Below are 15,580 nucleotides of genomic sequence, written 5' to 3' on the forward strand. Positions count from 1 at the left end.
CCCCCGCCCGGACTCTCGGGACTCGCCCGCGCCCGGTGGGGCCGGGCCGAGGCGGGCTAGTGCGAATGCCGTCCGCCGCCCGCCGCCCTGCGTTTCTGCGGTGTTTTAGCGGCGGCGGCGTCACATGACAACGAGCTCGCCTCCGCGGAGGGGCCTGGGGGTCGCTCGGCGTGGCGGCCGGCCGAGGCTGCTGTTTGGTGGGGTGGGGCAGGGGGTTGGCGAGTGGGGAAGAAGGGACGTCGAAGCCAGGCTTTCCCGCTATCTGCCTTCCCCGCCCCCGACGGAGGCCTCCCTGTGAAACGTGTTCAGGCCAGAGCACTGCCCCGCTAGTTTGCCAATTCCCCGGGAGAAGAGGCCAATAAAAGTTGTTTTCCCTCCTTTCTCGGGGTGGGGGCGGGGTGAAGAGCTGGGAAACTGGATTGCCTGGAGTTGGACCTGGGCCTTGATTGGAGGGTCTGAACTGGGTGCTTCATGTGTGCTCTAGGGACTGAAAAAAATTTTCAGGTCTTAGGATTGTCACGTCACCCTTTCTACCCACATTTGAAATGTTATCGATTCTCTTCACATTGCAGAGAATCGTGCCCGGGGCGTATAAATCGTGGGATGGTTTCGGAAGCTTATAGACCCAAAACAATGCTGTGTGTATGTGACGATAGCGAATTATTTGCTGTTAAAGTTCTTGTTAAGATGATGAATATAGTTTATTCCTAATTGTGGTCGTGACTAGAAAGGAGTATATTTTGCATCTTCTTAGGAAATACAGTGTAAAAGTATTTGAATTGGTATAGAGAAAGTTCAGTGATTTGTGATTTATGTGGAATTTGAGTATGACTCTAGCTTTTAGTTTTCCGTGTGTTTTTACGAAAACTGCAAATTTTGATGGTGATATACCTAGGAAAGTACACACAACAGTGAAACTAAAAACGATTTATTTATTGTATATATATTGTACTGTATTTTCATATTTATAGTGATAATATTAGATTTTTAAAAAATTGCAGAAGGGGGGATATATTGAAAGATCCGGAAAGGTTGTCTGTTTGCTTTTGATTTTACAACTTACAACACAACTTACACTTAACAAAAATTTTTTGCTTTCTAAATAAAGTTCTGGAAAACCTACAGGTGTTCTATTTTTTTTTCTTTATATTTTTTAGAATGTACTTTAAATTTATTTAAATGGTTTACCAGTGGTCGTTTTTACAACCCAACCAGCTACCGTTGAGTGGAAATTTCTCAGTATCCACTTTAGTTTTTGATGTTCTGACAGCTTGGAGATACTGAAATAGATGGGAAATATGGGAAATTATGTTACTTGGATTCCTTCTGTTGAAGACAGTGATATAATTACTGTTGATTCGAATGGCTCTTTCAAAGCCTTAAGGAGGGCTGTGGTGTAGGGGAAAGAGCCCTGGACTGAAGTTACTTTAATAAACATTCCCCAAGTTTGTAATCTTTTGCATCTTTTGGGGTGTCACTCTTGGAGCTTTACTTTCCTCATCACTAAAATGAAGGTGTTAAATTATATGATAGTTTAACAAGATCTGTATGAAAAGCCTTTTTTAATAGTTAAAACTTCAAACATTTTATGCAGTTTTTACCTTTTCCCCTTGATTCTGGATCTGTATATCTTCATAATCAGTGCTGTGAGGGAGGTCTAATGCACCATGAGGAAAAAAAATGCGTCTGTTTTTAGCCTGGGTTTAGGGGTACAAGAGCATCTGGCTCTAGGGGTCTCAAACAGACTAGGTCCAGGCGCTTCCTGCTGACAAAATCCAAAGGCTAAGAGACAAAAGGTGATGAAACAAGTTTATTTCAGTGAGGCAAACAAACACTGGGAGAATGGTTTCTCCCGAATGCTAAAACTTCTAGGTTTCTGTAAGGAAAATGTGAATCAAAGGTGGGTGGGTACATGCAGGGGGGACAGTGAAGGTCAAGTCAGTCATTGTCCTAGAGTTCCTAACATGGGGTCTTGGTGGCCCAGGGCAGTCCTTATTGGTTGTGGGTGTAGTTTGGTTCTTATCAGGGGATGCTTTGCTGGTTTAAGAGAGGAGCCAGGGGCGCCTGGGTGGCTCAGTGGGTTAAAGCCTCTGCTTTCGGCTCAGGTCATGATCCCAGGGTCCTGGGATCGAGCCCCACATCGGGCTTTCTGCTCAGCAGGGAGCCTGCTTCCTCCTCTCTCTCTCTGCCTGCCTCTCTGCCTACTTGTGATCTCTGTCCGTCAAATAAATAAATAAAGATATTAAAAAAAAAAAAAAAAAGAGGAACCAGAAAGAGGAGCTTAATTAATAAGAAAGTACAGACTGAGGCAAAATGGAGGTCAAAATGGAGGCAGCTGAAGTCCTGTTTCATCTTCCCCATTTTCCTTTGCTGCTTGGTCCTGTACTGAGGGAGTGTATTCATTTTCTTTTGATGTATAGCATAGTACAACTAATTTAGCAGCTTAAACAACATCCAGTTACTGTATCACAGTTTCTGTAGGTGAGCAATATGGGTACTTGGTAGCTGGACTTAGTAGCTGGAGATGTAAAACATCTCACCAGATCATCTCATCAAGATGTCAGCTGTGGCTACAGTTTTTATCTGAGGTTTAGAGTGTTTTTGCAGGCTCAGTACTTGTTGGTACAGTTAATTTCCTTGAGGCGGTAAGGCCCTCTTTTTGCCACCTTTTGGTTAGTTTACCACTAGTCCACATAAGCAGTTCCCATATGATTATGGTTACTTTTATTCAGACAAGCAGGAGCCAGTCTCCTTGACTTCCTCCATCTGACCTCTAAACTCTCCTTTAAGACCCTTTTTTAAAGCTCATCTGGTCCGGTCAGACCCACCCAGGATAATTTCCTTTTGGGCCATTCCACTGATTAGGAACCTTAAATACATATGCAAAATCTATTTGCCTTATAACAACCACTGGAGTGATGGTATCCCATTATATTTACAGGTCTCCCCACAGTCAAAGGGAGTGGAATTTATAGGGTGTGGGTCATTGAGGGTTCTTAAAATTTTGTCTGCCATTGGGAAAGAAGTGTTTTTACTTTTGCCTTTTTAGAATCTGGATATACGTAGGAGCAGAGCACTTAGAAGGAGAGCAATAACCGATGTGATGAGTTTACTTATATGTCTTTAAACCTTTCCTTCCCATATTTCCTGGTATCTCACTTTAAGTGCCTCTATGAAAACATTTTATTGCATTTCGAGGAAATGAAAAACTACAATTATAGTAAACTTTAGGTAATAAGAAAGGCAATAGGAGATTATGTAATTATCATTTTCCTTGTTACCTATTGTTTTAGCCATTTTAGAGATGAGATTGAGTCTCATAAGGTAAGAGATTTTAAAGCTCAAGATAACAGTCCTATTAAGTGACGTAGATTCACACTCATTGCACCAGGCAGTTGTTGTGGTATGATTAGTCCACAGTTTGTGAGGAAGAAATTCTTATGAAAAAGAATAGTTACTTGAAAGGGTTAGAGTAGGGATACTATTGGTTGAACAGAGAAGATAGCAGAAGTTGGGTCATGGTATGTGGGATGGTTTGAGTCTAAGAAAAATATTTTCAAGAGGAGGCGATTAGTTTCAGTTAAGGAGGTCAAGCTTTAATAAATATAACAAGGATGAGGCGCCTGGGAGGCTCAGTCGTTAAGCGTCTACCGTTGGCTCAGGTCATGATCCCAGGGATCTGGGATCAGCCTCGCATCGGCTCCCTGCTCCACAGGAAGCCTGCTTCTCCCTCTCCCATTCTCCCTGCTTGTGTTCCCTCTCTCACTGTGTCTTTCTCTCTCTGTCAAATAAATAAATAATCTTTAAGAATATAACAAGGAGTTAAAATTGTGAGGGAGATACAACTTAATTCCTTAATAGAGAGGGGATGGGTATATTAGGGGCTTGGTAAACCTTTTTAACTGAATAAACATATAAGTCTTTGGAATTAAGATGTCTCTAGTTACTGTGACACTCCTTAGGGAAGAGTAGAAAGCAGAGACCTAAAAGAATACTGTTGTATGAGGCCTAGAATGAGATGAATCTTGAGATGGGAATTATGTCTCTAGAGAAGGAGGGGTCAGTTTTCTGTCATTTCAATACTTAAGAAAGGATAGGATCCCAGCTTTCTGTCTTAGTGCTGAGAGAAACCTTGTTTATTGAGAAATGTGATTATTTTGAAGTGAGCTTTAAGTAGGTCATAGATCAGTTGGTTTTGTAGAATCTTTTCTCCATATAATTCACCCCTTATTGCTTCCCTCAAGTTTTTTTCTTTTCCCTCTTCTGATTCTGTTTTTGCCAGTTTATGCTGGAAGGACATCTCAGGTCCTATTTTCATAAAATACATTCCTTTGTGTCATGGTCCTGAATGGTGCCCTAATAAGTTGCCCAGATGTCTCTATAGAGTTTTGCTGTAAAGAAACAGCTATAAAAATGACTTTTAACTTGCTAGAAGCATACAGTTAACAAAAATAATTTATATTGTGACCCAGTATAAGCATATACACAATGGAAATAGAAGTTTCATGAAATAACATTTAACCTTTATGCAGTGCCCTCTGATATTTTCTCATTTTGTTTTTTAAATTAAGAATGTTGGTTGCAACTCACCTAAGTGATACCATGAGTCAGAGTTGGAAAAGCACTGAATTTTGGTAATCAGAATAGTACAGAGGAAAACCACAAGAAGAAATAGTTTCACTTTTATCAAATTGGTAAACATTAAGCATTCTGATAATACCAAGTGTTGGTGAGAATGTGGAGAAATTATACTCCCATTTTTGGCAGGAGTATAGATTGACAGCCATTTTGAAGAAAAATTTGATTTATCTAGTAAGTTGAAGATAACATGTGAATAAAAATGTTCACAGTAACTTTGCTCGCAGTAGCCAAAATTTACTTTTTGTTTATTTCTGAAGATTTAGTTTATTTATTTGTCAGGGAGAGCGCGAGATAGTGCGTGTGCATATGGCACACAAGCCGGGGGTGGGGTGGTGGTGGCAGGCAGAGGGAAAAACCGTGGGACTGTAGCTCAGAACCCTGGAATCATGACCAAAGGCAGATGGTTAACCGACTAAGCCACCTAGGTGTCCTACTAGCCAAAATGGTGGTAGAATGAATAAAGAAATGGTGGTTTTCCAGAGTCAAAATAACCTTGATTCCTAGGTTAATTTCATGTTGTCACAGAGTATTATCTTTTTTATATTTAATGTTAGGGATTTGGGATATTCATGAGGGATATTGCTTTGTAGTTTTCTTTGGTTGTAATGTCTTTGTCAGGTTTCAGTGTAATGATTATGATGGTCTCAAAAAATAGGTTGGGATGTGTTACTTTATTTACTGAAAGAATTTGTTTAGCATTGATATTCTTAATTGAATGTTTGTTAGAATTCAGTGATACCGTCTAGACTTGGAATTTTTCTTGTGGGAAGGTTTTTGGTAGTAGTCCAGTTCAGTTTTGTTATTAGACGTATGGCTATTTAGGTTTTGTTTCATCTTGTCAGTTTTGGTAAGTTGTATTTTTAAAGATGTTTGTTTATCTCCTTTCATTTATTGATATAATTGTTTATAAGATTCCATTTTAATCCTTCTAATGCCTGTAGGCTCTGTAGTGATAGCTCTTCTTTAATTTCTTGTGTTGTTAGTACACTTTTTTTCTTGACCAGTATCATTCTTGTTTTACCAGTATTGTTACCTTTTCAAGTAATGACGTTGCTAGTTTTCTCTATTTATCTTCTCTATCTCATTTGTTCTTTTCCTTATAATTTTCTGTCTTCCACATTTTTGCTCTTTTTTTCTAGCTTCTTAAAGTGGAATCTTAAGTTATAAATTTTAGACATTTCTTGTTTTTGTTTTTTAATTTAAGCATTCAAAACTATCACTTTTCCTGTAAGCATTGCTGTATTCCACAAATTTTGATATGTTGTATTTTTTGTTACTCAATTTGAAATAATTTCCAATTTGCTTTGTAATTTCTTCTTTGACTTGTGGGTTACTTAAAAGTGTATGTAATTTTCAAATATTTGGGATGATTTTAGGTATCTTAATGATTTCTAACTTAATCTCCTTTTGAGGTCAGATAATATATTCTGTATGATTTTAATCCCTTTAAATTTGTTGAATCTTGTTTTATGTTCTATCTTGGTAAATGAACTTTTTACAGTTGAAAAGAATGTATTGTGCAGTTGTTGGGTGTAGTATTCTGTAAACATCAATTAGGTTAAGGTGTTTTGCTGGCCTTTTCAAATCATTTCTGTATTTGCTTTTTTTTTTTTTTTTTTTTTTTTGGGAAGGGGTTATCGTTTTATCAGTGGCTGAGAGGTTAAAAAATATCCAATTTCTGTTTCATGCAGTTGTCTTTTCCGCCTTTAATTCTGTCAGTTTTTGGCTTGTGTTTTGAAGCTGTGTTCTTAAGCACATACAGTATATAATATGTCTTCCTGATGAATTGATCTTTTTATCATTTGAAATATTTATCTTTATCTTTGGTGATACTTTGTTTTTGGGTCAACTTTATGTACAACTACTTCAGTTTTCTTGAGCTTACTATTCCCATTATATATCTTTATTCACTGATTTACTTAAAAACTCTTTTTCTTTGTGTTTCACTTGTATCTCTTTAAGGCAGCAAAAATAGTTGTTTTTCTCTTTTCTTTCTTTCTTTCTTTTTTTTTTTTAAGGTTTTATTTTTCATTTGACAGAGAGAGACACAGCAAGAGAGGGAACACAAGTAGGGAGGGAGAGAGACAGAGAAGCAGGCTTCCCCCTGAGCAGGGAGCCAGATGCGGGCCCAGTCCCAGGACTTTGGGATTATGACCTGAGCCAAAGGCAGACGTTAATGACTGAGCCACCCAGGCAGTCCTCTCCTTTTTTTTTTTTTTAAGATTTTATTTATTTACTAGAGAGAAAGCAGAGGCAGGGGAAAAGGCAGACAGAGGGAGAAGCAGGTTACCCACTGAGCAAGGAGCCCAATGTAGATGCAGGACTTGATCCCAGGACTCTGGAACATGACCTGAGCGGAAGGCAGACGCTTAACCAACCGAGCCACCTAGGCATCCCATGTTTTGCTTTTTTCTGATAATGTGGAAGTAGAATCTTTTTCGTTTGTAGTAAACATTGATTATGTGCTAACGCCTGTCATGAATGGTTAGAGGCCTGAGATTTTATTGTACTTGAAGGCTAACAAGTTAACCTGCCACAGTGTAATGGATACTGGGATGAGGCTCCTTGGTCAAAGAGCAGTGCACTACAGCAATAGCAGTAGTGGTAAGTGGTGGTGGTCATACTGCATAGTATCCTTTAGTGTTGTAGACTAATTGTCTCAAGACCATGCAGCTAATAAATGACAGAATCAGCATTTGCATCCCATCTCTGAGCCCCAGTTTGCACACACTATGGTAGTGTAAAGATAAGACATCTGCACATGCATTGGGTTGGGTTACAGGAGATGAATCTTAAGCCTAGGAAAACTTGAGTCTTTATAATGGATAGTAAGCATGGTTCCCCTTTTCTCTGGAGATGCTATTTCTCTTTCCAAGACTGTTCACTATATAGATAATCTTGAAAAGTTTGGGACACAGGCATTTAGTGCCTTTGTTTTCAAGACATGCAGAAAAGTGAGAGACCCATGGAGAACTGTCTCCCAGAACTGCCTGATGAATTTTCTTAATTTTCCCTATGTTGTTTGGGATTAAGTTTTCCTCGTATTTCTCACATGGCTGCAGTTTGGCTTTTCAGCTCTATATCTGTACTGTGCTTCTCTTTGAGTTTTATGCTTACAGCAAGTTGGATTACATACTTGTATCCTAGCCCATCTCCCCATGTCTTTGTTCTGGTGTTAATAAGTGTAAAAGAAAATACTCATTGAGTATTTACTATGTACCAGTAAACATCTTACAATAATAAAGCAACAGAACAAACTAATAGGAATAACGCGTGAAATGCTATGGAGGGGGTTAGGTTCAAGATACTTTGGAAGCTTAACTTGCAAAATTAAGGGGAGATGGCTTTCTCCCTGTCAGTTCACTCCAAATAGTAAATACATTATGTTTTGGAAGTGATAAGAGTCAGAAGAGTTCTTCTGCAGAGTCCCTTTATTTTCTGATCAAAGTAACATTAATAATTACATATTACCTTTACTGTTTTTAGGCTCTCTGGCAAAATTTCTCTTCATAGTTGTTGAATTGTGTAAAGGCCCAGGTAGATGTTTGAGACACCATTGCCTATCTTCTCAATCTTAGGCAGACAAAGTGTGCTTTATACATAGTCAAGCATGAATATGACCTTATTGTCTCTTTTGAGGTACTTGATTCCTTCTTTTATTCTAAAGCTCTGTTGACCCTTATTGTATCAGGTTAGTATTTTTCCTGTCTCATTTACAGCACTGAGAGGTAGGCTTCTTCTGTTCTCTGGTAGTGATAGTATAAAGTAGCAAATATGCAGAAATTTTTATGACATAATGCAAGATATAAAAGCTAAAATTGCATAAGTTGTGTTCTACTTTATTGTTGAAACTTAAATTACATTTTGGGAAGAAAATGTTTTACCGTGTATCTTGCGTTGCTGAGGGTAGTGAAAAAGTTCATATGTTTACACATGAAGGAAGCACTGTCACATGATAAATGACTAAGAAAGACATTGTTCAAGAGAGTTCCTGGCACCTGAGTCACACTGCCTGTGTTAAATTCTAATGCAGCCCCTTCCTAGGTATGTAAACTTGGGTGAGTTCGTTCTTTCTTTCTTTCTTTTTTTTTTTTAAGATTTTATTTATTTATTTGACAGAGCGAGAGAGAGGGAACACAAGTAGGGGGAGTGGGAAAGGGAGAAGCAGGCTTACTGCCAAGCTGGGAGCCCAATGTGGGGCTTGATCCCAGGATCCTAGGATCATGACCTGAGCCGAAGGCAGACACTTAACAACTGAGCCATCCAGGCGCCCCACTTGGGTGAGTTTTTTAATAACCTCTCTTTCCTTCAGTTTTCTCATCTCTAAAATGGGAATAAAAGTATACTTCTGTCATGGGTTGTTGTAGAAGTTAAAGAGTTAGCTTTAAACTAATAGACTATTTCATTGCACATAAATTATAAGTTCAGTAATCTTAAAAGGTGAATAAAATTGTAGGTAAATAAGGAGGTTACTTTCCTGAAGGAAAGCATTTTAATTAATTGGTTCTTATCGGCACATAGAACTAGCAGTAGATTAAAAGTTTATTTTATTTTTTAAAAGATTTTATTTATTTATTTGATGGAGACTGAGATCACAAGTAAGCAGAGAGGCAGGCAGAGAGAGGAGGAAGCAGGCTCCCTACTGAGCAGAGAGCCCGATGCGGGGCTCAGTCCCAGGACCCTGAGATTATGACCTGAGCTGAAGGCAGAGGCTTTAGCCCACTGAGTCACCCAGGTGCTCCAGATTAAAACTTTATTAATGAGAATGGTCAGAGGATGAGATATTATGGTTAATTGAGATGAGGGTTATAGCCAGAGTTTTCTGCTTATTGTTAAACATATTTCAAAAGTTGAGCTCTTTTTTCTTTCTTAAGAATGTACTGCATCCTGGTAAGGTATTGTAATGTCTTTTTGATAATTGCGAAATTTTGTTGGCTGTATCGGGATTATTATCTATAAATATTGGTTTTGCATATATAATTTTGCAAGTAAAGTCTAGGAATGAATTTTATCAAGAGCAGAATATATGTTTAAAATTACCTCTTTGAGTAAGTTCCTAGATAAAATGACAAATGACTGATGTTTCCTCTCATAAAAATGGGGTTACAGAGTACAAAACCCTGGTTAATCTACATTTTTAAGTTATGGATATTTAGTATTTTTACTTTTTAATAGGCTCCATGCCCAGGTGGGGCTTGAACTTAGGACCCTTAGATCAAGACCTGAGGTGAGATCAAGAGTCAGACACTTAACTAAGTTACCCAAGCGCCCTATTTAGTATTTTATTTTATAAATGTAAAGGAAGCATGGGGTAGGAGAGAGAAAACTAGTGAAGGTCTAGAGACCTGAGTTTTAATTATAGTTCTACCACTAATTAGCTATGTGTCTTTGAATCATTACATCTCTGGACCTCAGTTTCTTCATTGTAAACTTAGTGTCTTGGACCTAGTTTCCAAAATCCCTTTAAGTTTTTTAGTACCTACTGAAATAATCAGGAAATCAGCTCTGATCAGATAATGCAGAGGTTTTTATATGAAAGTCTTTAATTTTGAAAAACCCAAGTGCATTTTCAGCAGGCTTCTTTTGCCTTTGATCTCCCATTGGTTATTAGAAAAATTTGTGCTTTCTCCTAGCTGGTAAGTATACAGACCAAAATTTTAATATTTAGGTAGTATTTATAGTTTTTGGTGCCAGCTGTTGGTGTGTGTTTGCGTCTTTATTTGTTGAGAAAGAGGTAGATTAGTAAGTGTTTTTGTATAATTTTATTTATGGAGAGTCACTCATTATTTATTGAAATCTACAGTAAGCCATACACTATATATGAAGACATTATTGCTCTGTGTACAGAGAAAGCAATTTATAACTCAGAACTTAGGTGATACTTTTCTCCACAAGTCCTTTCTTGATAACCTGATTCCTCATTCTTTCCTCTTCCTCCTTTCCTGATACTCAGGATTGGTTTGAGTGCTCTTCCTTTGTGTTTTATTAGTAATGCTGTGCCAGGGCTATTATGACTGTGGAATTGGTGCTCTACATAAAGGTACCTGGCGAAAAGAGTAGGTGGCAGCTGAAATCCAGATTTTATTCTGCTTGACAGACTCCCCTTTTGCTTTTCACTTTTTAAAAAATTCACCTGTCTAGAGGAGGCCTTTTTCCCTAATTCTTATGAGTCTGTGTATCCTAAGACCACTAAGAACATTCTGTAGTTTTTTTTTTTTTTTCTAGCGAAGTTTTATAGTAGATAATAAGTGCCTTGAGGTGGTTTGTTGAAGTGAGCAAATACTTCCTGAAGGTGAATTTTGGAAGAAGAGTGAAAGTTAGCTAGTCAAGAATGGTACGGTGGAGATAGGAATGCCATTTTAGGTGACTAAAGGAACAAGGTTGTGATCTAGTGTGGACCAGTGGGTTTTCCAAGGGTGGTCCATGCACCAGCAGTGTCACTGTTATCTGGGAGCTTGTTAATAAATGCATGTTCTGGGGCGCCTGGGTGGCTCAGAGGGTCAAGCCTCTGCTTTCAGCTCGGGTCATGGTCTCAGGGTTCTGGGATCGAGCTGCGTATCGGGCTCTCTGCTCAGCAGGGAGCCTGCTTCCCTCTATCTCTCTGCCTGCCTCTCTGCCTACTTGTGATCTCGCTCTCTCTGTCAAATAAATTAAAAAAAAAAAAATAAAAAAAAATTAAAAAAAAAAAAAGCATGTTCTTGGACCTCTCCCCAGTCCAGCTGAATTAAAAATTTTGCAGAGACCAGCGATTTTTAACAGGTCCTTCCGGTGTCTCTGATACAGGCTGACGTTTGAGAGGCACTACTATAGCCCACTTGTTGATGAAGCATTAGTTTAGTGTGTGTTCAGAGCATTGGTTACATATGGAGGAGTGATTAAAATACAGAGCTGTAAGTAGTGATGAGAGTTCCTAGTGTGCCAAACTGAAGAGTTTGAAAGTTTGAACTTTGTATGTAGGCCACTGGCTGTATATTAGAATCACCTGAGAGCTTTAAAAATTTAACAACGGCTTGGATCTATCCCAGATCAGCTCACACCAAATCTCTCAGTTTCTGATGCATAGCAAGGTTGTGTACTATGTAATTGTCAGATTTGGTTACTGATTATAATAGTTTATAGGTTTATTGAGGATGTGTCAAATACTCTGTTAAGTAGTATAAAGTAATTAAATAGCACAGCAGTCTTACTTTGGTATGTTCCCATTTCACAGATGAAGTAGAGAGGTTAAGTACCCTTTCTTAGTATTACTTAGTGGAAAGTGGTAGGTTCGAGTCCATTGTTTTGTGACTCTAAAGTCTAATCTCCTAAAGCAAATCTTTTTAAATTTTTAAATTTAATTTAATTTTTTATTTTTTAAAGATTTACTTATTAATTTGAGAGAGAGAGAGAGAGAGAGAGAACGAGCAGGAGGGGCAGAGGGAGAGAAAGAATCCCAAGCAGACTCTGTGCTGAGTACGGAGCTGGCTGCAGGGCTTGATCCCATGACCCTGACCCTGAGATCACGATCTGAGCTGAAACCAAGAGTTGGAGGCCCAACCGACTGTGCCATCTTGGTGCCCCCAAAGCAGATCTTTTTAAAAACCAGTGTTCATGAACTTAGATTGGAAAATATCACATCTTTATCTTCACTAACCTGTAAGTGAGATTTGGCATTTTGTTTGATTTTGTATGTGAGCAGCAAATCACAATTGTGCTAACAGTACCTTTGATTTTGTTATCAATAGAAATAAGAAATATTTTCATATAAAATTACAGATGTCTCAGATGTTCCCAAAACCAGTTATAATCTGTACTTTAAAATCAGGCTAATTGTTAGATGCAGCTGTAGATCTTTTATTTACTGTGTTAGAGAAGCTTATATTACTATGTCACAAATTTGCTTTTTTAATTTGTTAATAATTAACTAATACAAAATGATTAATAGTTAATTCCTTTTCTAAGGGTGGTACCATTTGCTGAGAGTTTAGTGGGTAATGATGTGTAGGGTGGAGAGGGAATGAGAAAATCCATTTGTTTGGTTGTCTCTCAGAAAGAGATCCTCAGAGGCCCCCAGATGGCTCAGTGGGTTGGACCTCTGCCTTCCGCTCCGGTCATGGTCTCAGGGTCCTGGGATCAAGCCCCACATCAAGCTCTCTTCTCAGTGGGGAGCCTGCTTCTCCGTCTTCCTTTGCCTGCCTCTCCCCCAGTTTCTGCTCTCTGTCAAATAAATAAATAAAATTAAAAAAAAAAGAAAGAAAGATCCTCAGAGATACTCTCTTCTTTCCCACTCTTTTTTGACTTAAATAGGACTGAACCTCAAGTTCTTCATTACACATCAGAGTTAAAAGATTAAAAATGCTTTGGGCCTAGAATGCTTTTTTTCTAAGAACTGATTAAAAAATTAGAGAAGAAAATGATATGCGTTATCTTACCAGGCACTTTTTTTTTAAAAAGATTTTATTTATTTTTGAGAGAGAGAGAATGCGCGTGCGCACGTGCATGCGTGTGCACATGTGGGGGGTGGTGGGAGGAGCAGGGGGAGAAGCAGACTGCCTGCCAAGCAGGGGGCCTGATGCATGACTCAATCCTAAGACTCTGGGATCATGACCTGAGCCAAATGGAGATGCTTAACGGACTGAGCCACCCAGGCACCCTCACCAGGCACTCTTAACTATCCTGTGGTCTGATAGTGTTGTTCAGTAGAGCTTTTTGCAGTAATGTATATGTTTTGTATGTGTGCTATCTGGTATGTTAGTTATTAATGAAAGTGATGCAAAGAAGCAAAATAGTATAATAGTAGTTAACAGCAAGGTAATAATACTAAGTAATAGCTACTAGGTTTTCTTACATATCAGACACTATTCTAAGCATATGCATATGTTAAGTTATGTAATTCTTAAAGGTAACCCTGTGAAGTGGGTACTACTGTTAAGTCTCAGCTTGTAGATGAGGAAACCGAAGCACAGAGAAGTTCATTGATTTTTTTCAAAGGTCACATAGCTAGTAATAGCAGAAGTAGGGTTCAGATCTTGGCAGTTTGGCTTCCTTTATGTTCCTTGTAATATACTCCTTTATCACTTTCCTCAAACCCACAGATGCAAATACAGAATACTGTCAGAAACAGATGTTAGAACGAATTTAAGATAAATAATTTTGTTCAAAATATTGTGTAATATTTTATAGTACTTTGCCCTTCATTATTGAGTCTAATCATGAAGTGAATTTACTATTTTATTTCCTATAAGTAGACTTGTGTTAGATGTAGTAGTAGGTTATTTTTAGTTAAAGAACACTGTTAAACAGCAATCTATTTTATTTTTTTTTAAATCTTTTTTCTTTAAAGATTTTATTCATTTATTTGACAGAGATCACAAGTAGGCAGAGAGGCAGGCAGAGAGAGGAGGAAGCAGGCTCTCCACTGAGCAGAGAGCCCGATGCGGGGCTCGATCCCAGGATCCTGGGATCATGACCCGAGCTGAAGGCAGAGGCTTTAACCCACTGAGCCACCCAGGCGCCCCTAAACAACAATTTAGATCCCCCCAGGTTAATTTAAAGCTAGGTTCAAAAATGAATATTAATATGGTTATTCTATTTACTGACACTAATTGCAGTGTATTTCAGAGGTCATTTTGTGATGAATTTTGGTTTTGTTCAGTGGATATTTGGCTTTCTCTAGTCAGTGTGTATGAATAACTTAAGCTATGTTATACCCAGTATGTTTTGTCTGTGGAGGTCCAGAATGGGGAAGGTATCTTTTAGGGACAGAGTTCTCTCCTGAACCATATTCAGAGCAAACTGGTGGTAAAGTGAGATTAAAAGGGGCAAGAGATGTGGCTTTTTTTGTGGTGCCTGGCTGATTCAGTCAGTAGAGCATGGGACTCTTGATCTCAGGGTTGTGAGTTCAAGCCCCACACTGGGCATGGAGCATCCTTAAATCGACAACAAAATGAAGTGGCATTTTTCATTTCTCTGCTATAGGCATTATGCTTGGTGCTCTACATACATAGCCATCATTTATTGAATACGGGCTGTTTATCACACCTTTCTAGTGCTTTAGGTTTATTACATATGACATTTAATCTGTACATAATCCTATCCTATCAGAGAATATGTTGGTAAAGATATTTTACAAATGAGGGCTTTGTTAGGTTCTTTCTTTCCCTTCCATTCTCCTCCCCTCCACTTCAAGGGGAAACGATGGTAAATACAGGTGGGGAATGAGATGGAAGTGGTGCTGAAATTATTGATGTCAACTCACTTGGTTCTTAAGGTTCTCCAGTTATAAATTTGTTCATTTCATTTTGGCTAGGTATTAGAAATAAGATAAGGTGTTTGTGCTCATGTGAGAGACCGTCAGTAATCAGGTAAACATAATCATATACTGATTATGCTATATTGATGCATATATTAATAAATGCTATAAAGGGAATATATTAGTTACTGTGATGGGTAATAATGAGATACATACATACATATAGTCAGGAAAGGCATTTTCCAGGATGTGAAATTTAAGCTGAGACATGCACAGAACTGGGCAAGAGTGGTCCAGGCACAAGGAAGACCAAAAGCAAAATTTCTATAGCAGAAAGGGCTGTTGTATTTTAGGAAGTGAGAGAAGGCCATAGTGACTAGAGGGAGCATAATGCGGGGTGTTAGTGGCATCACATGAGGCTTGAGAGGTAGACCAGAGTCTGGATTATGTAGGGTGTATTTGAGTTAGTAAGGGCTCTAATGAGTGCAGATTTTGTTATAGGTAAGAAACTATTGGAGAGTTTTCAGCCGAGGAACCACTAGACAACCACTCTAGTTCAGTGGTTCGCAACATGTATTTTGTTTCCAGAGGTTATTTGGCAACATCTGCAGGTAGTTCTGGTTGTTACAACGGGGGGGGGGGGGGGGGGGGGGGGGGGGGGGGGTAGCGGGAGGGGAGGGGGGGGGTGGGGGGGTAGGGTAAAACAAA

At 38.7% G+C, this 15,580-nt stretch overlaps 1 protein-coding gene across 3 annotated transcripts in view; it reads left to right on the top strand.

Moving 5' to 3' along the window:
* STAG1 (stromal antigen 1) overlaps nt 1-15,580 on the top strand; it is a 425,489-nt gene that overhangs the window by 644 nt on the left and 409,265 nt on the right. The gene's annotated exons all lie outside the window — the stretch shown is intronic.

This window comes from Lontra canadensis, unplaced genomic scaffold, assembly GCF_010015895.1.
Source record: "Lontra canadensis isolate GAN:19392208 unplaced genomic scaffold, GSC_riverotter_1.0 scaffold38, whole genome shotgun sequence".
NCBI lineage: Eukaryota > Metazoa > Chordata > Mammalia > Carnivora > Mustelidae > Lontra > Lontra canadensis.